This window comes from Nicotiana tabacum, chromosome 22 (genome assembly GCF_000715075.1).
Source record: "Nicotiana tabacum cultivar K326 chromosome 22, ASM71507v2, whole genome shotgun sequence".
Taxonomy (NCBI): Eukaryota; Viridiplantae; Streptophyta; class Magnoliopsida; order Solanales; family Solanaceae; genus Nicotiana; species Nicotiana tabacum.
In genome coordinates this window covers 216,002,691-216,024,678 of record NC_134101.1, presented here as the reverse complement: position 1 = coordinate 216,024,678, position 21,988 = coordinate 216,002,691, and positions in this window count along the sequence as shown.

The following is a 21,988-nucleotide window of genomic DNA, read 5'->3' as shown; positions in this document are numbered from 1 at the left end:
GCGCAGCACATACTACCTACTGGAGCAGACAATACCACATTTGGAGCAGACTTTTCAGCCGGTCGATGTTATCTATGGGTCGGAAGAAGAGGAAGCACTGGCAGCAATGAGGAATTTATTCCTAGAAGAAGATGACATGGATTGTTGTGTCATTTTCGAGGAGGAGGGGGAGGAAGGCCCTTCCATATAGGTCGTAAGCCGAGGAGCACGCCTCAACAATTGGACCATCAGAACCATCAGAGCTTGGAAAGCCTCGGGGTAGCAAGACTGAACAAAGCATCATGCACTATCTTTTATTTTTACTAGTTGATTTTCCTTTCGCATTTTTAAATTTTCGCAATAAGATCTTCCAATGTTCAAAACAGTTATGAAATTTATCAAAGCATTTCGGTTTCCTTACAAATCTTACTCTTATTATTTTCTCTCATTACTTTACTTATACAACATTACTATTACCTATCTTGATGAACCAATGACTGTGACATGCGACGAGACAACACAACAAACGGGCATAGATTCAGAGGAAGATGATATACCGGAAGAGATTGTTAAAGTGGTCGAAAATTTTGAGAACAGACCTAAGTCCAACCTGGACGAGACCGAGATTGTTAACCTGGGAGATGTAAAAAATATCAAAGAAACTCAGATCAGCGTCCATTTGTCACCGTCAGAAAAGGAAGAATACACAAAATTTCTGAAGGAATATGAGGACATATTCGCCTATTCATATGATGACATGGCTGGTTTGAGCACATCTATTGTGTCCCACAAACTGCCAACTGATCTGACATGTCCACCGATAAAACAGAAGCTCAGAAAGTTTAAACCCGACATGAGTCTGAAAATCAAGGAATAAGTCACTAAGCAGGTCAAAGCTAAGGTCCTCAGGTAGTAGAATATCCGACGTGGTTAGCCAATATTGTGCCGGTGCCGAAGAAGGATGGGAAGGTCAAAGTCTGTGCTGACTACTGGGATCTCAATCGGGCCAGTCCAAAGGACGACTTTCCCTTGCCGAACATACACATCCTGATCGACAATTGCGCCAAACATGAGTTGCAATCATTAGTAGATTGCTTCGGTGGATATCATCAGATCTGGATGGACGAAGAAGATGCTGAGAAAACGGCTTTCATTACGCCGTAGGGGATGTACTGCTACAAGATGATGCCATTCGGGTTAAAGAATGCAGGGGCCACCTACATGAGGACCATGACTACTATCTTCCATGATATGATACACAAGGAGATTGAGGTGTATGTAGATGATGTCATCATAAAGTCCAAGAAATCCACTGACCACATGGAAGATTTGAGGAAGTTTTTCAACAGACTGAGAAGATACAACCTGAAACTGAACCCCGCGAAATGTGCATTTGGTGTTCTTGCCAAAAAACTACTTGAGTTCATTGTGAGTCGCCGAGGGATAGAACTAGATCCATCTAAGGTCAAAGTTATTCAAGAACTGCCACCGCCAAAGAACAAAAAGGACGTAATGAGCTTCCTGGGAAGACTTAACTATATCAGTCAGTTCATAGCACAATCTACGACCATCTATGAGCCGATCTTTAAGATGTTGAAGAAGGACGCTGCTACCACATAGACTGATGATTGCCAAAAAACTTTCGACAGAATCAAGGAATACCTATCAACACCACCAGTCTTAGTTCTGCCTGAGCCGGGTAGACCTCTATTACTATACCTTGCAGTATTGTATAGAGCATTTGGTTGTGTTCTAGGACAGCATGATGAAACGGGGAGGAAGGAGAAGGCCATCTATTACCTCAGTAAGAAGTTCACCCTGTACGAGGCTCGATATTCTCTGTTAGAGCGCACCTATTGTGCTTTGACTTAGGTAGCTCAGAAGTTGAGGCACTATTTTTGTGCCTATACTACATATCTTATATCAAGAATGGATCCCTTGAAGTACATCTTTCAGAAGACCATGCCTACTCGCAAGCTGGCCAAGTGGCAAATCCTGTTGAGTGAATTTGACATTGTTTACGTGACTCAGAAAGCAATCAAAGGACAGGCACTAGCAGATCACCTTGCTGAAAATCCCGTGGACGGAGAATATGAACCCCTGAAAACATATTTTCCTAATGAAGAGGTATCATTCATAGGAGAAGACATTGTAGAATCCTATGACAGTTGGAGAATGTTTTTCGATGGAGCAGCAAATTTCAAAGGAGTTGGCATAGGAGCAGTCCTAGTATTAGAAACCGGTCAGCATTATCCAATATCTACCAAACTCAGGTTCCCGTGGACCAACAACATGGTCGAGTACGAAGCCTGCATCTTAGGGCTCAAGATGGCCATTGACATGAACATCCAAGAGTTACTAGTAATTGTGGATTCAGACTTGCTTATACATTAGGTCCGAGAAGAATGGGTGACCAAGAACTCCAAGATACTCCCTTATTTGCATCATGTGCAGGAGTTGAGAAAGAGGTTCACAAAGACAAAATTCTAGCATGTTCCCAGGGTCCAGAATGAATTCGCTGATTCACTGGCTACCCTATCATCTATGATACAACATCCAGACAAGAATTTCATTGATCCCATTCCGGTAAAGATCTATGATCAGCCCATTTACTGTGCTCATATCGAAGAAGAAGCAGACAGAAAGCCTTGGTTTCATGATATCTAGGAATACTTGGCAAAAGGAGAATACCCAGAACTCGCGAACACTACTCAGAAGCGCACGCTTCGGAGGTTATCCAACAATTTCTTTCATAGCGGAGGAATCCTATATAGGAGGACTCCTGATTTGGGATTACTAAGGTGTGTCAACGCAAAGGAAGCATCCAGGCTATTAGAGGAAATTCATGCAGGGACCTGCAGTCCACATATGAATGTCTTTGTTTTAGCAAAGAAAATACTCCAAGCTAGTTACTTTTGGATAACTATGGAAACAGACTGCATCCAGTATTTCCGAAAGTGTCGTCGCTGCCAGATACATGCAGACATGACAAAGGTGCCTCCAAACGAGCTTAATGCAAAAGCTCGCTATGGACGTTCGCCGCCTGGGGAATGGATGTTATCGGACCAATCGAACCTGCCACATCAAACGGACACAGGTTTATCTTAGTAGCAATTGATTATTTCACCAAATGGGTTGAAGCAGCATCTTACAGGGTAGTGACTAAGAAAGTCGTGGCGGATTTCATCCGCGACCGTATCATGTGTCGGTTCGAGATTCCAAAGTCGATCATTACTGATAATGGCTCCAACTTCAACAGTGATTTGATGAAATCCATGTGTGAAACCTTCAAGATCAAACATAAGAATTCTACAGCTTACAGACCTTAGATGAACAGAGCCGTAGAGGCCGCCAATAAGAATATCAAGAAGATACTAAGGAAAATGATAGAGAAGCATAAGCAGTGGCACGAGAAGCTATCATTTGCTTTATTGGGATACCGCACCACAGTCCGCACATCGACAGGAGCAACCCCCTATATACTGGTCTACGGTACAGAGGCAGTCATTCCCGCTGAGGTAGAAATTCCTTCCTTAAGGATCATACAGGAAGCAAAGCTCGACGATGCAGAATGGGTGAAGAGTTGTTACGAGCAACTAGCTCTTATAGATCGAAAGAGAATGAATGCAGTTTGCCACGGTCAGCTCTATCAGAACAGAATATCCAGAGCCATCAACAAAAGAGTCAAGCCGAGATAATTCACACCAGGGCAGCTGGTGTTAAAGAATTATTTTCCACATCAAGATGAAGCCAAAGAGAAATTCTCTCCCAACTGGCAGGGTCCGTACATTGTTCACCGGGTTCTGATAGGAGGAGCCCTCATACTTGCAGAAATGGACGGAGAAGTTTGGTCAAAGCCGATCAATTCAGACGTAGTCAAGCAATACTATGTGTAATATTTATGCTTTCCTCATATGATGTAATTTGAACTATGCCTAACCTGATTCCCGTTTAAGAGGAGATACGTAGGTATCCCTATGGGTTCGGTCACAATTCAATAAAATTTTCATTTCCCCCGCAATTGGAAACTGGGGTAGAATTTTGAGAAGGATCCTCAAAATTCCGGAGCATGAGAAGTTGCAATGTCTTGAACCACGTCGCAATCGTCGGTTCATCTAAAGAAAACTATTCTTAATTATGTAAGTATGTTATGCGTTTTCTTTACTAAAATCATGCATGTTTATTTCTGAAATCACTATGTTTAGTAACTCTACCCCAATGATACGGGCAGTATCACCAGATCAAAATCGAGCAGGTCAAGCAAAGCCAGCGGGGATATAAACTAACCTCTCCCTTTACAAACTCACGACTTTTTCTTTGGATACAGACACTTGAGTTGCAAAATCATCAAATATACTATGCGCTCACTCACAAAGTTCAAGAATACAACTCTTCGAACCATTGCGCTTGCTCGCAACAGCTGTCCGCACACCACAGTGTCCCCAGCAGGCACAATATCCCCAGCAATCATGATATCACAATCCACTATCAGCTAAGAAAACTATTGCCGTTTGTTATTTTTACTTCCCGTATAAGACTACCATTCTGCCTTCCGAGGTTAAGCTCTACCTCTATATGCATTCTCTACATTGCATAAGGATACCATTCTGCCTTCCGAGGTTAAGCTCTACCTCCATCTGCATTCTCTACATTGCATAAGGCTACCATTCTGCCTTCCGAGGTTAAGCTCTACCTCCATCTGCATTCTCTACATTGTATAAGGCTAACATTCTACCTTCCGAGGTTAAGCTCTACCTCCATCTACATTCTCTGCATTGTATAAGGCTACCATTCTACCTTTCGAGGTTAAGCTCTACCTCCATCTGCATTTTCTTGCATTGCATAAGACTACCATTCTGCCTTCCGAGGTTAAGCTCTACCTCCATCTACATGGCTGAAAGATCGCCACTTTATTTACATCTTGCATGGCTAAAAGATCGCCACTTCATTTACATCTTTCATCGGCTGAAAGATCGCCACTTCATTTACATCTTGCATCGGCTGAAAGATCGCCACTTCATTTACATCTTGCATCGGCGGAAAGATCTCCACTTTATTTACATCTTGCATGGCTGAAATATCGCCACTTCATTTACATCTTGCATGGCTGAAAGATCGCTACTTTATTTACATCTTACATGGCTGAAAGATCGCCACTTCATTTACATCTTGCATTGGCTGAAAGATCACCACTTCATTTACATCTTGCATCGGCTGAAAGATCGCCACTTTATTTACATCGCATGGCTGAAAGATCGCCATTTCATTTACATCTTGCATCTGGCTGAAAGATCGCCACCTTATTTACATTTGCACTGGCTGAAAGATCGCCACCTACTGCATCTTATAGGCTGAAAGATCACCAAATTATCCAAAGGCATCATGGTTCGGAGGCACCATTTTCATAGCCCGAGAACGCCATGCCATGGCCTAAGGACCCCTCTTATCTTTTGCATATCATTATTCAAAGGCATCATAGTTCGGAGGCATCCTTCTCATAGCCCGAGAGCACCATTTCATGGCCTGCGAATCCTTATTATACGCTTCATGGCCCAGGACATCATGATCTGAGGACGTCATCCTAACCGTACAAAGACAACATTTCATGGTCCGACGGGAACTTGCATCATGTTTAAATTTCCGCACAACACCTTGTTTATTTGTAGGTAAACCGGTGAGCAATGGCCATCTCAGCAGGAGCAATCCCGCTCCAGTTCCCGTAGCCCTATTAGACTTAACCATCCATCCTAACCCAAATATCGCGTCCGTCTTGGAAAATCTCCATCGGCATATTCCGCCGACGGATCCTAGACTACATATGGCCTGATTCCTGTAAGACCAGGGATATGTAGGTAGCTCAGGAGCCAGAGCTCGGTCAAATTCTTCAAACCATTCCGTTCGGTCAAAATTGATCATTATATCTTTACCCGATAACTCTTTCATCCTTTCCGGGTAAAGAGGTGCAGTTGTTGATACCCAATTTTTCACTGTATATTTTTTTTATGCAAAATACTTTCAAAATCGCATACGTATGCATATATAAGCATGTCCAAGTATTTTATTATTTTTCCAATTTTAAAAAAAAAATTAAATCAATTTATCGCCTTATTTTATTAGGAAAAACCAATAATTATTTCCCAAATTATCATTTTTGGTAACTCCTTTATTGAATTCTCATATTTATACCAAAATATAGCTAAGGTAATTTTTGCACATTTTTTAAAGATTTATTTAGCTTTTTAAAGTTAAATTGCATATAATTGCAATTTTAGCCTAATTTAAGATTTAATTGTGTTTATAATTACAAATTTGATTCCAGTATTTTTAATTTAATATCTAATATTATTAATCGATTTAGTACCTTTAATTTATTTCCAGAAATTATTTTACTATTTTTATAAAATAAATAAGGGAAAAATGGCTATTTAAATGTTAGCCCCGTTTATTTCAATTTTAGCCTTATTTGAGCCCCAAATGAACCCAATTACCAATATCAATTCCCCAACCCAATTTTAATTTAAACCCACCCCTGACCCGATTAAATCCTACCCGACCCAGACCCCTCTCATCCTGGCCGTTGATCTCTGAGATCAACGACCCCTATTCACTCTTACCTTTTTTAACCCAAACGACCACCCTAACCTTCACATGTCTCACCTACCATCCGCCTCTGAACTCTTAAACTCTCTCGAACATTTCCAAACCCTAACCGCCTCTTACCACCACCTCCACCTTGAAACCCACCGGAATCCATGGCTTCTCAGGATTTGAGAGTTTTATACTCGCCTTCTCTTGCTCCCACGCGCCTGATACCTGAAGATTTGAGGCCTGGCCTCGAAGGTTTGCACCTAAACCTCTGTCGATTCAAGGTTCCACGGCCATCTCCGGCTTTACTCCGGCGTACCATGGTGGTTTGAGCCTGATTCCGAACTCTACGACTCAGATCGGTGACCTTTCAAAGCCTATCTCACTTTTAGGGTTCTTTTGAAACCCTAACCCTTCGAGGTTTTCTCCGATTTCCTTAGATCCGTTGTGTATCTGTGTTCTCCTTGAGTTTTCAAATGATTTCCCTAACTTTTCTTTCAAAAATTACTTTCAAAAACCGTTTCGTTTCCGATCTAGGGTTTTCTAAAAATGTTTAAGTGTTTCTCTAACTTTCTCTCCTTTGTCTTTTGTGTTTATTTGCCTCTACTGTGTTCTTATGTTTTCTTCTACCTTGTATGTTCTTCTACTGAATTTTTACACTCCGTTCTTGTAGGTTCTTCTACTGAGTTTTTACACTCCGTTCTTGTATATTCTTTTACTGAGTTTTATATACTCCATGCTTGTATGTTCTTCTACCATGTTTTCCATACTATGCTCTCATATGCTTTTCTACTGTGTTCTTATATTTTTTTTCTTCTACTATGTTCCAGCATGTTTCTCCTACTATATTTTCCTGCTAAGTTCTTAAGTTTTCTTATTTTCCTTCTATTAAGCCCTGTTTAAGTTTCTTCTGAAAAATCTCTTAAGCGTGTTACTTTGCTATCATGTTTTACTCATGAGTTTCTGTTGATGAAAGAAGCATGCAAGAGGTTTCAACTCTAAAACCTCTGAGCCTGTTTCAACTACTTGCCTTCTCATCTCTGTACTTGATTCAGTGTGGAAACCCTAGAATTTGAGGGTTCTGCCAAGCTTGATTATGTGATTTGATTGAACTTAGGGTTTATTTCAAAACCCCTAACTCTTTCAGACCCATTCCTTGCTTTCATACGACTCTGACCTTTTGCTAAACTTTTCTATACTGGATTTTCTACTGACTTTACAATGACACTACAGTCTTCCTTCATGCTTAACATGTTTGTATGCTCCTTATATATGATAGACTTCCCTTTAAAATAGCTTCTGAATTTGTGATTAGTTCCTACTTCCCTCTGAATATGGGTCTAATTGATTCCCTTTCCATTGTTTGCTGATTTCCCTTAAGTTAAAAACCTTTCCCATCTTTTGACTCGGTTCATTCATACAAAATCTCAGACCCTTTTGATTTACTGGTTGTTAATTGATCTTCTTACCTTATTCGCACAAACCGTGTATTTCAAAAACCCCATCCTTAAATAACTTTTATGTATTCACCCCTAATTGTACTTTGCACAAAGTGTTTGATTAATTTCTTTACTTAATTGGTTTATACACGTTTGAATCTGAATCCCTTAATTAAAGGGAGTCTTGTGTAATTGATTGACAATTAGCTCTTCAATTATTTTCTACTTGGTTTTTACACTAGGCACGACCTTTCTTCACACGGCAGAGGACACAATTCATAATCTCTTCTGAACTCTTACTTACATAATAGAACTCTCTCTTCTTGTCTGCACTGAGGTTTTTACCAGACTACTACATTTTCTCTACTTGTTTCTTTGAAACTGGTATGTCCTAATTTCAAATTTCAGTATCCCCACAATGTGTTTACTTACAGCTTTCTGCATCTATGTCTAATTTACTACTTCTGCAGAGTTAAATACTTAAACTAGCATGTTGATTCCCTTTTGCTTGTTTCTGCTATGAATCCCTATTCCCTATTTCCCTTTATGTGCTTTGAGTTATAGTTTATTTAAGACATGGCAATATACAAGTTATTGTCTATGGATTGAACTTGATCCCTTAGGGGATCCTAACCTCTAAACAATGTGTTCCAGTAGGCTTATGGGTGTGCCAGTATCTCCCATTGTTGGGTTATGCCCACTAGCCTGCTTTTTACCTCTTGTAACTCCTCATTCCCTATATCCTTATGTGTGTTGTTTCCCTTTCCCTTTCCACCTTTCAGAATTCTACACTTACACTCTCTCTTAGTTTCTAAGTTCTGCCCCTCTCTTGTGAGCCTTGCCTTGGGACCTTGAGTTCCCTCTGAACTTGAACATCTGAGGGCTGGCCCTTTCATACTGCACTTTGGCTTAATATGGTGATACATTTGGGTGTAAGCACTTCCCGGAGTTCTTATGAAACTCTTAGGGAACTCTGACACACCCAAGTGGGAGAAAGACTTTGAAACATGATCTTTGGAGTTGATTTACTTCATACTTCAGACAGGAAGTCTGAATCAGGCTCTTTTTTATTGTAGTTTTCAATTTCTGATGTATTTTTCTTTATTTTATTTGGACTTTAATATCTTGTAATAACTTTTGGGGATGGTTAGTGAAAAGGGAATTGTAACCATGCATGTAAAAGGAGTAGATATCCTGCTCATAAGGAATTTCTGATTTCTGCATATCACATAGATATCCTACCTATAGGAATTCTGATGTAGATACTATGCCTATAAGGAATTCTGCACCCATATAGATATTCTGCCTCTAGGTTTCAGAAATTCTTCATTTATATGGATATCCTGCCTATAGTTAAATTTCTGCATCTCTCATATAGATACCACGTTCATAGTTAACAGGAAATCTGAATCCTGCATATGCATTTGTCACTAGGCAAACCTATTTATAGGGCTTAAACAACTAACTGCATTTAGATATCATGTTCATAGGCTTAAACGAAGTACATCATTTAGATGCCATGCCTATAGGATTTCTGCACTCTTGCTATGTCTGTAAAAGTGTTTAAAATCAACAACGCCTAGAAAGCATGCCTATAGGAATTAATAACCAAGTCTGAAGCGTCTCACTCGTTTAAAAATCTAAAATCATTATCTAAAGTCTGCGGAATTTATGATCTTTTGTCAAAACTCGTCTTTCCTGAATAACTGACAACCTTTTCTAAAATCAGTATACTTCATCTTTTATGAAATCAGTAGATATTATGCCTATAGGTTTTCGTCTAACACTAAGGCAAGCCATATGGCCGTTTATAAACTGAATCAGATTTTATTAACTACAACCAGCAGGTAGGCCTGATTCGGGCTTCTTATCTCAAATATGCAATAAATTAGTCTGCCCCAACTGTTAAGTTTAATCAGACTCTAATCAATACGTGTAAGACATGCTAAACTATATGCTTTTCTTTGATTTAAGGAGGTCTGTTTGAGCCCTTTTATCTGTTTATATGCTTCTCCAAACTTGTTATATGTGTTTTGTTTGTCGCCTTAGTATTTTACCTTTTGAAACCACAAATAAGCCCAATACCTCCTCCCTCTAGGATTAGTAGTCCCAAGTGCCTCCGAGGCTGATAGGATTGGGGCGGGTAATAGCTTGCAATAAGTAAACGAGACCATTCTGCACTTTAATACCTTAACAGGGTGGGAAGGGTAGATATGGATATGATGACCACACAATAACATCACGTGTAGCCCCTCACTGAGGAGTAATTACCGGATATTGTGTGGGGTGATCCATATTATTAATAAACCTAGGACCCCCCTTTCCTTTGTTTTCTTTGTTTCTTTTAAATCTTTTTTTAAACCATCTCTTTTAAGAAAATCAACTCTTTTAGTTCCTTTTTCTTACTTTTATTTATTTGTAACCATTACGTGAAAATCCCCTCTTATTTGAAGCCTTTATTTGCCTATGTGTTATTTGCACTTAAGCCACAACAATAGTTTGGCCGGGAACCACACTAGTGGATCCTGAGGGGTGCCTAACACCTTCCCCTTGGGATAATTTCAAGCCCTTACCCAATCTATGGTTACTCAAAACAAACCCTCCTAGTGTCATAATGCACTTTAATCATTAGGTGGCGACACTTCAATTCAAAACCAATTCCCGAAAGGGAACGAGTTATCCTCCCAAGTGTCACAAACCCGATTTTCGTGAGAAAAAGGGGGCGCGACACACACCGCAATAATATTATATGGATCGGGTTGCACGTCGCAACAATATTATATGAATCGGGTTGCACGCCGCAACAATATTATATGGATCGAGTTGCACGCCGCAACAATATTATGTGGATCGGGTTGCACGCCACAACAATGTTATATGGATCGGGTTGCGTGCCGCAACAATAAAGGACAAAAGTGGATATTGATTTGTTACTGTTTCTTATTCTTTCTACTGTGAATTTTTGAATTGTTCTTTATACTTTTCTCCTAAGTTATTGTTGGTAAATGATATTCCCCCATAGTATGTCCCCTTCCCATCTTTAACCGCTAGTTTCCTTTACTATTACTTGCTATGTAGATGCTTTAACTGCACAAGTTTAGTTGGTAGTGTTGTCCTAGACTCGTCACTACTTCGCTGAGGTTAGGCTAGGCACTTACCAGCACATGAGGTCGGTTGTGCTAATACTACACTCTGCACTGTGTTCAGATCACGGCGCAGCAGCTTTTGGACCTTAGCTTTGGGTGGCTGCCTTCAGTCCATACGGAGATCCAAGGTAGTCCTGCGGCGTCCGTAAGCCCTGGCGTCTCCCTCTATCTTTTCTTCCTGTTTCACATATGTAATTCAGAAACAATGTTGTAGTTATTTTTCAGACCTTGTTTGTAGTATTCCTAGACCTTCTGTGATATTGTGACACCAGTTCTGGGTAGAGATATACTTTGTATCCTTCGTACTTGTATTTGGCTAAGTTATTAGATTTCGTCTTCCGCATGTCTTTAATTATTATTAATATTCCACTGTTGATCGCATGTTATTTTAAATTGTTAAAAAGGTTAAGTAAGAGGGTTAGTGAATCTATAATACTCGGCTTGCCTAGCTTTCACGAGTAGGCGCCATCACAACTTCCGAGGTAGGAAATTCGGGCCGTTCTACCTCGGTATACTCCATCAATGTTCCTCTTTTGAACTACACGTGGCCTGATTCCTTTATAGCTAAGGATATGCAGGCAGCTCAGATACCAGGGCTCTGTCACATTCTCTTTTCTCTTAGTTTTTGGTCTCTCTAAATAAGGGTCGGGTCAAAAAACCTGTCTCGTCGTTCTTTGTCTGAAAACTCTTCGCGTTTCCAGTCAAAGAGGAGCAGCTGTAGACATGTAATTTTTGACTCTCCCTAAGATTTTACATATTTTAGAATTTAAATATTTAGTTTAGGCCTAATATCGCTATTTCAGGTAGTTTTGACTCCTTTGCTTTATTTTTGTCACAAAAATGAAAATTACAAAAAAAATATTTTTTTTCTTGTTACTTTTAGCTTATCTACCTTTCGTAAAATTCAAAAATACAAAAATAGTTTCACTTTGTTTACAGGAATGTTAGTAGTTTGGTAGGAATATTATTATTTTTGCAATGATTTTAATCTAATCCCATTTTTATCTTTTAATATGATATTTGAAAAATACCAAAAATAGGTTTGTTTTAGCGGTTAGTTTTATTCTAATAGTTATTTTACTTAAGTTGGTTTAATTAGTAAATGAGGTGGCATTTTTAGTCTTGTTCAAGGAGAAAAAAATAAAATTTGGGTTCAAACAACCCATTTTTTAGGCCCAATTTTTTAACCCTTAGCCTAAACAACTTTAGCCCATTACCCCATCCTTAACTCTAGACCCATTCCCATAAATACACACATTTTTGGAGAGCACAAAGGGATCCTTAAGCAAAAACAGGAGTAAGAACAAAAGAGGGAGGAGTGAACGGACATAGGGTAAAAGCAGCCAAATGCAGGGTTATCTATTGGATTAAACAAGGAATAAAAGTGAAACATTTCCACTTCAGTTCCTTTCCTTATGTGATAATTCCATAGGCCCAATATACAAACTTACAGCCTAATATCTGTTGGTTTCATTTGTTTTACATTGTTATTTGTTGGTTTGGTACAACTCTTTGATGAGGAATTAATTGGTTAAAGAAGGCAGTAATTTTGTTACAAGCGTATATTATAAAATTGATCGGTCTTGAAATTGATTTAGGTCGTCGGTTGATTATGGAGTAAATTGAAGTTGGGTTTGAGGCTGGGTTAATAATGAGAAGGAATTTGGACATAAGCAAGATTTTGTTATTCACATTTTACTAAGCAATATTTTGTTATTCACGTTTTACTTTTTAATTACTCGGGTCGTTAGGAGCATGCTAGGCCAGTTAGTATTATATAACTTCCCTCTTTTATTAGTCCGTAAATAATTTTATTATATTCATAAACACGTTAGTAGTTTCAGGCACGCTCTTAATTAATCAAATTATCGTGATTATGAATATATTCGCGTGATATAATTACGATTTTTAAATTTAAAACCATTGTACGCGTTCGCGCGACTTTGCCTGAAATAATTTCAACATTAATAAAGTGTTATTAATTGTGTACACGTACGCGTGACATGATTTTTGACACGCCAAGAGAAATGAGTACACATACGCGTGACTCGTTTTAAGATAATTCCAAAATTTCGGATAATCAAGTAATTAAAAGAAGTTTAAAGGTAAAAATGTACATAGGTTCTAAAATTAGTAGTTAAACAAATTATAGCCAGGTATGATTAAAGCGACCGTGCTAAAACCACGGAACCCGGGAATGCCTAACACTTTCTCCTTGGTTAACATAATTTCTTACCTGGTCTTCTGTGTTCGCAGACCATAAATAGAGTCAATTTTCTCAATTTGGGATTTAAACTAAACAGGTGACTTGGGACACCATAAATTATCCCAAGTGGCGACTCTAAATAATAAATAATCTCATTTCGATATTGTCACTTTAATTGGAAAAACTCCCTTATATCCCCTTTCGGGTGAAAAACGGAGGTGTGACAGCTGTATTTCATCATATCGTGTTGCTTGGTTCGAGTCCCGAGTGGTTTCGGTGGGGACAGAGACACTTAGTCTTCTATTTAGAAGTTTAAGTTGAAAAAATCAATCGCATGTTGACCTATGTGTAAATGATATTGGATGTGAATTCTGATGGTTTGGTTAGCTCCATTAGGTGATTTTGGGCTTGGGATCACGTTCGGAATGTGATTTAGAGGTCCATGGTAAATTTAGGCGTGAATTGGCGAAATTAGAAATTTGGCGTTTCTCGGTCGGTAGTGGAAATTTTGGCATCGGGTTCGGAATGGGATTCCGAAAATTGGAGTAGGTCCGAAATGTCAGTTCGTATGTGCATAGTTTCAGGTCATTCAGAGGTGATTTGGTAGGTTTCGGAATAGTTTGGAAAATTCGAAAGTTTAGAAGTTCTTAGGCTTGAATCTGAGGATGATTGGGTGTTTTGATGTTGTTTTGAGTGTTCCGAAGGTTCGATTAAGTTTGAATGTTGATATTTGACTTGTTGGTATGTTTAGTAGAGGTTCCGATGGCCTCAGGTTGATTTCGGGTGGTTGACGGATCAAGGATGAAATTTGGAGGAATGTTGAAGATTTGCCTTCAGCTGTCATAACCGTACCTGCAGAGTGGGGACAGCAGGTGTGGGCCCGCAGAAGCGAAAGATCAGCCGCAAAAGCGGCCATAGCTGAGAAGGGCAGGAGCTGCAGGTGCGCATATGGGACCGCACCTGCATGACCGCAGATGTGAGAGTTTGACAGCAGAAGCGGGTTTAGAGCTTTAAGTGAAAATCGCACCTGTGATGGATTTTCCATAGGTGCGGCATCGCAGAAGTGACATGAGGACCGCAAATGCGGAAAGTGCTGGACAAGATATATAAAAGGAGGAGTTCGTGAATTTTTGAGTGTTCTTCACCATTTCTATCCGAATTTTGGAGATTTTTGGAGGGTTTTGAAGAGGGAATCAAGGGGGTTTACATTGAGGCAAGTTATTAAAGCTTAATACTTGTGATTATGGTAATTTTTAGTCGTTTAAGCATGAAATTAGTGGAAAGTAGGGATGAAATTGAGGGGATTAGGGCTTGAAATTGGAGAGTTTGATTTGGGGATTTGAGGGACCATTTGATGTCGGATTTTGAAGATTTTGTTATGTATAGACTCGTGAGTGAAAGGAGTTTCTAGTTTTGTGATTTTTGTTGGATTCCAAGATGTGGGCCCGGGGGTCGGGTTTGGGTGAATTTCGAGATGTTGGTCTAAATTGACAACTTTTCGTATGGAATTTGTTTATTGGCCTATATTAATTGCATTGTATTGCCTTTGGTCAGACTCAGGACATAGCCGATTTCATAGGCAAGGGCGCCGCGGAGTAGGGATCCGACCGATTTGAGGTAAGTAATGATTGTAAATCTAGTCCTGAGGGTATGAAACCCCAATTTCACATTGTTTTACTATTTTAAGGTGACACGCATGCTAGGTGACGAGCGTGCGGGCGTGCGGGGATTATGACTTGGTCCGTCCCGTAGCAACTATAAAGTTGCGTATTTGAATGAAAACTATTTAATACTTATCTGTTTAGAAAGAACTACTATAAATTGGGCTGAATGCCATATTTTGGCCATGTGCCAAAGTTGTTTGGACCCTTAGGGGCCTTTTCTGATTATCCTCTCACTGTTTTGATTCAAGATCTATACTCAGTCATGTTGTGTTTACTGATTTCATAACTCAGCCTTTATTACTTTCTTTTGATGCATAAAAATGAAGTTTTCGACTGAGCACCCTATTTTTACTGATAGTCCGAGTGGTTTGAGAGGTTTATGACTGAGTAAGGCGGCTGAGGGACTGTAATTGTGAGGATATTGAAAGTATAGCACGTGAGTTATCCGTGCAGATTCTAATATTGATATTATAGCATGTGAGTTGTCCGTGCATGTCATAACGCTTGAGCTGTAGGAGCCCCTCCGGAGTCTGCACGTCCCCAGTAAGCGTGGGTACCTTGAGTGAGTGATACGAGATATGCCCGAGGGGACGTTTATGAGTGATGTTGTGATCGAGGGACTGTTTATGATTTGTCTCACTTTTACCATCAATTGCATTGAGCCTTTGTTGAAAGATATCTTCAATGATTTCAATCAAAAACTTGATTTAAAATGATATGATTTGACTCACCTACTGAATTGAAAGCATGTTATACTTACTGAGATTTCATGATGTGGTTTTATGTGTTTCTTGCTGCTCAGTCTTTATTTACCTTTATTACTTACTGAGTTGACGTACTCACATTACTCCCTGTACTATGTGTGCAGATCCAGGGGTTGCTGGATGTGCTAGCGAGCGTTGATTACATTCACCATGGATCTGTGGAGTTAGCAAGGTAGCTGAATAGCGATTGCAGCCTTGCTCTTCTCCCTCCTATCTTTCTTTAGATATTATTAGTTGTTTTCCAAACTGTATTAGTCTTAGTTTTTATTAGACAATCCTTGGTAGATGCTCATGACTTGTGACATCCCGATGTCGGGCTTTTCATTCCGCACTATGTTATTCGGGTTTATTTTATGAAGTTTTATTAATTAAATAGCTTGAAGAAATCCTTATTTTTAAATAATGGGTTGTTTTAATAATAGAATCGGCTTTCGTAGTTCCACGTTATGCGCCATCACGACATGGTAGATTTGGGTCGTGACAAGTTGGTATTAGAGCCTAAGTTTCATAGGTCGCATGGGTCATGAGCGAGTTTAGTAGAGTCTTGCTGATTGGTACGGAGAGGTCTGTACTAAACTTCAAGAGGCTGCAGAACCTTTAGGAAAACTTCACATCCTTGAATTCTTTTCGTGCGAATCTGTTGATTCTGGTAACTAAACTTTTATTATTCCATTCTCTTACAATTGGTGAGGACACATGCTACCGGTCTGGATGGACGGCCACCAGTTACTAGTTGGGGTCGCGAGAGGCCGAGGTCGAGGTCCAGGCCGTGGTAGGGGCAGAGATGTAGCCCCCACAGCATCTAGGGAAACACCTGCAAATCCACCAGCCGCCCCAGTTCATGATCAGGTCCCAATTGTGGACGCTCCAGCAGGACCAACTCAACACCGGTTATGCCTATTGTTATTCTAGGTCTTCAGGAGACCTTAGTTCAAATCTTGCCTATGTGCACCAGCCTTGATCAGACTGTTGTTGTTTCTACTACAGCAACTACTTCCAAGGCCGGGGGAGGGACTCAGACTCCCGCCTCCTGTACACCCGAGCAGGTTGTTTAGGGACTGCAGATACCGAAGGCACCACCAGCCCAGCTGGTTGCACTTGCTCAGGATTTTGTAGTACCAGTCATGCTTGATGACAAGCAGTGTAGATTGGAGATGTTTGGTAGAGTTCAGCCTCTAACTTTCAGTGGTACAAAGGGCATGGATGCCTAGGGTTTCTTGAACAAGTGTTAGAGAATTCTTCGTATGGCGGGTATTCTAGAGACCAATGGGGTCTCGATCACTACTTTTCAATTTTCTAGAGTTGTCTTTACTTGGTGGGAGGTTTATGAGAGGTATAGTCCTGTTGGTGCAACGCCCTTTACCTGGCATCAGTTTTCCGTTCGATTTCTGGAGAAGTACGTGCTGCAGTCTTGCAGAGAGGAGCTGCATAGATAGTTCGAGCAGTTGTGTTAGGATGATATGACTGTGATGTAGTATGAGATGAGGTTCTCCGAGTTAGCCCATCATGTTATTTGGTTGGTTCCCATAGACTGGGCAAGGATCAGGAGGTTCGTTAATGGCCTCTCATATCAGTTACAGATTCTTATGACCAAGGAGAGGGTGTTCGGTGCTTCTTTTGAGGAGGTGGTTAACATTGATCGAGAGATAGAGTCAGTTTGCCGCTAGGAACGGGTTGAGAGGGAGGCCTAGAGGCCTTGGGGATTTGGTAGTTTTGGTATTGTTCCTCCTGGAGGTCAGTTTCAGCATGGTAGAGGCCGTCCATTCAGGCATGCTCAGTCGGCTTGCCCAGTTCACCGTGGGGCATCATTAGGCCATGGTTCTCACAGTTCACATCAGGGCCACTCATTTCTCAATACCCTTCCAGCACAGAGCTCTCATCATGCCTCGTCTGCTCAGGTTTCTACGGGTAGTTCCACGGGGTATCAGGAGCAGTAGTTCCATGGGAGGAGGGGTTGTTTCGAGTGCGGGGATCTTGGTTATATCAAGAGAGACTGCCCCATCTTGTTGAGTGGGACTCCGCAGAAGAGAACTAGGCCATCGACTTCAGCACCAATTACTTTACCACCGCCCAGTCAGCTACGGGTATGGGACAATCAGCTAGGGGTCGCCCTAGAGGGGGAGGTCGATCAGGTGGTGGTCAAGCCCATTTCTTTGCACTCCTAGCCAGACCTGATGCTATTGCTTCAGATGCTATGATCACAGGTATTGTCTCAGTTTGCCACAGGGATGCCTCTGTAATATTTGATCCTGGTTCCACTTTTTCATATGTGTCATCATATTTTTCTCATTATTTGGATAAGCCCTGCCAGTCACTTATTTCATCTGTTAGTACATCTACTCCGGTGGGTGATACTACTGTTGTAGACCACATATATCGGTCATGTGTGGTGATTGGTGACTATTGAGGGCTTGGAGACCCGAGTGGACCTTTTATTTCTTAGTATGGTTGATTTTGATGTGTTATTAGGCATGGATTGGTTGTCTCCATATCATGCTATTTTGGGTTGTCATGCTAAGACAGTGACATTGGCTATGCCGGGGGTGCCACAAATTGAGTGGCAAGGTTCGACGGATTATGTTCCCAGTAGGGCGATTTCATTCTTGAAAGCCCAATGAATGGTTGGGAAGGGTTGTCTTTCTTATTTGGCTTTTTTAGGGATGTCAGTGAAGAGACTCCTTCCATTGATTCAGTTCCGGTAGTGAGGGACTTTCCGGATGTGTTTCTTGCAGACCTGTCGGACATGCCACCGAACAGGGATATTGACTTCAGTATTGATTTGGTGCCGGGCTCTTAGACCATTTCTATTTTACCGTACCATATGGCACCGGCGAAGTTAAAGGAATTGAAGGAGCAGCTTCAGGAACTCCTTGATAAGGGGTTTATTCGGCCTAGTGTGTCACCTTGGGGTGCGCATGTCCTATTTGTAAAGAAGAAGGATGGCACAATGAGGATGTGCATTAATTACAAGCAGTTGAACAAAGTCACAATCAAGAATAAGTATCATTTGTCGTATTGATAATTTATTTGACCAGCTTCAGGAAGTGAGGGTGTTCTCCAAGATTGACCTCAGGTCAGAGTATCACTAGTTGAAGATCAGGGACTCAAACATTCTTAAGACAACTTTCAGGACCCTATATGTTTATTATGAGTTCCTTCTGATGTCTTTTGGGCTAACCAATGCCCCAACAGCGTTCATGCATTTGATGAACAACGTATTTTAGCCTTATCTCGACTCGTTTGTTATTGTTTTCATTGATGATATTCTGGTGTAATCGCATAGCCAGGAGGAGCACGCTAAGCATTTGAGAGTGGTATTGCAGCGGTTGAGGGAGGAGAAGCTTTATGCAAAGTTCTCCAAGTGTGAGTTTTGGCTCAGTTCAGTGGCGTTCTTGGGGCACGTGGTGTCTAGTGAGGGTTGATGATAGACTATAATTACGTATTTTAGTAGCTTATTACACTCAAATTTACTGCACTTTAATTGATTTTGAGCCTTAATAGCTAGTGTCTTGCACTAATTGTATGTTTTACGCCTTGTAGGAGTGATTCCGAGCTATATAGATGTTATGGAATGAATTCAAGCGATTTGGAGCTTTGAAGTCTAAGTGAAAGCTCAAGAAATTAAGCTAGGATCATGTTCGGGGGTCAACGGATGATAGTTAGAACAAACGAAGAATCGAGTAGGAATATTACGCACTGTCTAGTAAAATGCACATAACATTTTACTCAGAACTCCATTTGGGATCCACAATATATTGTTGGAAAACTAACTCAAAGGGATACAACTTTCATGTTTTATGTTTCCAAATACCAAACGGAACAGGGTGAAAAGTGTGCCTCAATAGTGCAGCCGCGCTCATCAGGCAGAATACTGGGCAATATGTGCGGCCACTAAGCGGTGACGAGCGCGGCCGCGCTAGTCAAACCTGGAAAATGTGTCATTTTTCGCATAGAAGAAGGTGTAATTATTTGGGCCCAACCCTACTTGGTATATATACATGGAAAAACAGAATTTTGAAGACCTTTGACATACTTTTGACATATTTTCGACCTAAGGAGGCAAAGACACAATAGGAGCAAGGCGGGAAATTCTTCTACGAGTTTTTCCTTCCTCTTACTATTTTTCATTGTTGGTTATGACTTTTAGTATTGTAGTTTTACATATTATTATGAATAGCTAATTTATTATCTAGGGTTTTGATGGAACCTTTTGTGGGATAAATTCTTGTTATATTTTTTATATAATTGAGCCGTAGTATTTTCTCTATTTGTTCAACTATATTATTCTTGTAGTTGATTGAAGGCCCCTCAATTAGCTTGCCTATTTAGTATGTATTACTTAGGAGAGGGTGCATATTTAGGTAGTTGTTGAACAACATCACTCCCGACGTATGTGATGAATCAATAACCAAGGGTTTAAAGGTGGGATTAGGGATAACGAAACCTTGGGTGCGATATAAGTGAGCTGTAATTAAAGCTAGCTAGCGTAACTCAAGAGAGTATGTCTAGTTAATTATTGTAATTACTCGGGAGAGAATTATAACACACATAACGCTCATGATCGGTAGAGAATACTTAGGCGAAACTATAGAAGATATAGCGGGAAGGATTCCGACAATTGGGGAAATCATAACTCTAGACCTCATTAATCTTTTCTCTAACCTGTAGCATCCTTAGTGTTAATTTATTATTTTAATTTGTTAGTTAGTTAGTTAAATACAAGAATTTGAATATCTATAAGTTAGGAATTGTTCAAGCTTGTATTCTTGGTGATAGTAAACAACTGTAGCTAAGTCTTAGTTCTCTGTGGGATTCGACTCTGGACTTGTAAATCGGATTATATTTACAATGACCGCTTTATCCTTTTTATAAGGCATAGTTGGGCGTGATAAAGGGTATTCAGGTTGATCTGAAGAAGATAGAGGCAGTCCAGAGTTGACCGAGACCGTCCTCAGCCACAGAGATTTGTAGATTTCTTGGGTTGGTGGGTTATTACCGTCGGTTCATTCTGGGATTTTCATCTATTGCATCACCCTTGACCAAATTGACTCAAAAGGGTGCTCATTTCAGGTAGTCAGATGAGTGTGAGGCGAGCTTTCAGAAGCTTAAGACTGCCTTAACCACAGCTCCAGTGTTAGTATTGCCATCAGCTTCAGGTTCTTATACGGTATATTATGATGCTTCTTAGGTTGGTTTTGGGTGTGTGTTGATGCAGGAGGGAAGAGTGATTGCTTATGCTTCTCGTCAGTTGAAGCCCTATGAGAAGAACTACTATGTTCATGATTTAGAGTTGGTTGCCATTGTTCACGTGTTGAAGATTTGGAGGTATTATCTCTATGGTGTGTCTTGTGAGGTATTTACTAATCATCGTAGCCTCTAGCACTTGTTCAAGTAGAAGGATCTCAATTTGAGGTAGTGGAGATGGTTAGAGCTGCTAAAGGACTATGATATTACTATTTTGTACCATCCAAGAAAGGCCAATATAGTCGATGCCTTGAGTAGAAAGGCAATAAGTATGGGCAGTTTGGTATATATTCCTATTGGGAAGAGACCTCTTGCAGTTGATATTTAGGCCTTGGCCAATCGGTTTGTGAGGTTGGATATTTCGGAGCCCAATCGGATCCTAGCTTGTGTGGTTTCTCGATTTTCCTTGTTTGATCGTATCAGAGAGCGCTAGTACGATGATCCTCATATGCTTGTCCTCAAGGATAGAGTTCAGCACAGCGATGCTAGAGATGTGACTATTGGTGATGATAGGGTATTGAGGATGCAAGGCTGGATATGTGTGCCTGATGTAGATGAGCTTCGGGAGTTGATTCTGGAGAAGGCCCATAGCTCGCGGTATTCCATCCATCCGGGTGCCGTAAAGATGTACCAGGATTTGGGACAACACTGTTGGTGGAGGAGAATAAAGAAGGATATAGTGGGGTTTATAGCTCGGTGTCTGAATTGTTAGCAGGTAAAATATGAGCATCAGAGAGCAGGTGGCTTGCTTTAGTAGATGGATATTCCAGAGTGTAAGTGGGAGCAGATCACCATGGATTTTGTAGTGAGACTCCCACAGACTTTGAGGATGTTCGATGCTATTTGGATGATTGTGGATCGGCTGACCAAGTTTGCGTATTTCATTCCTATATGTACTACCTATTCTTCAGAGCGGTTAGCTGAGATTTATATCCGAGAGATTATTCGCCTATATGGTGTC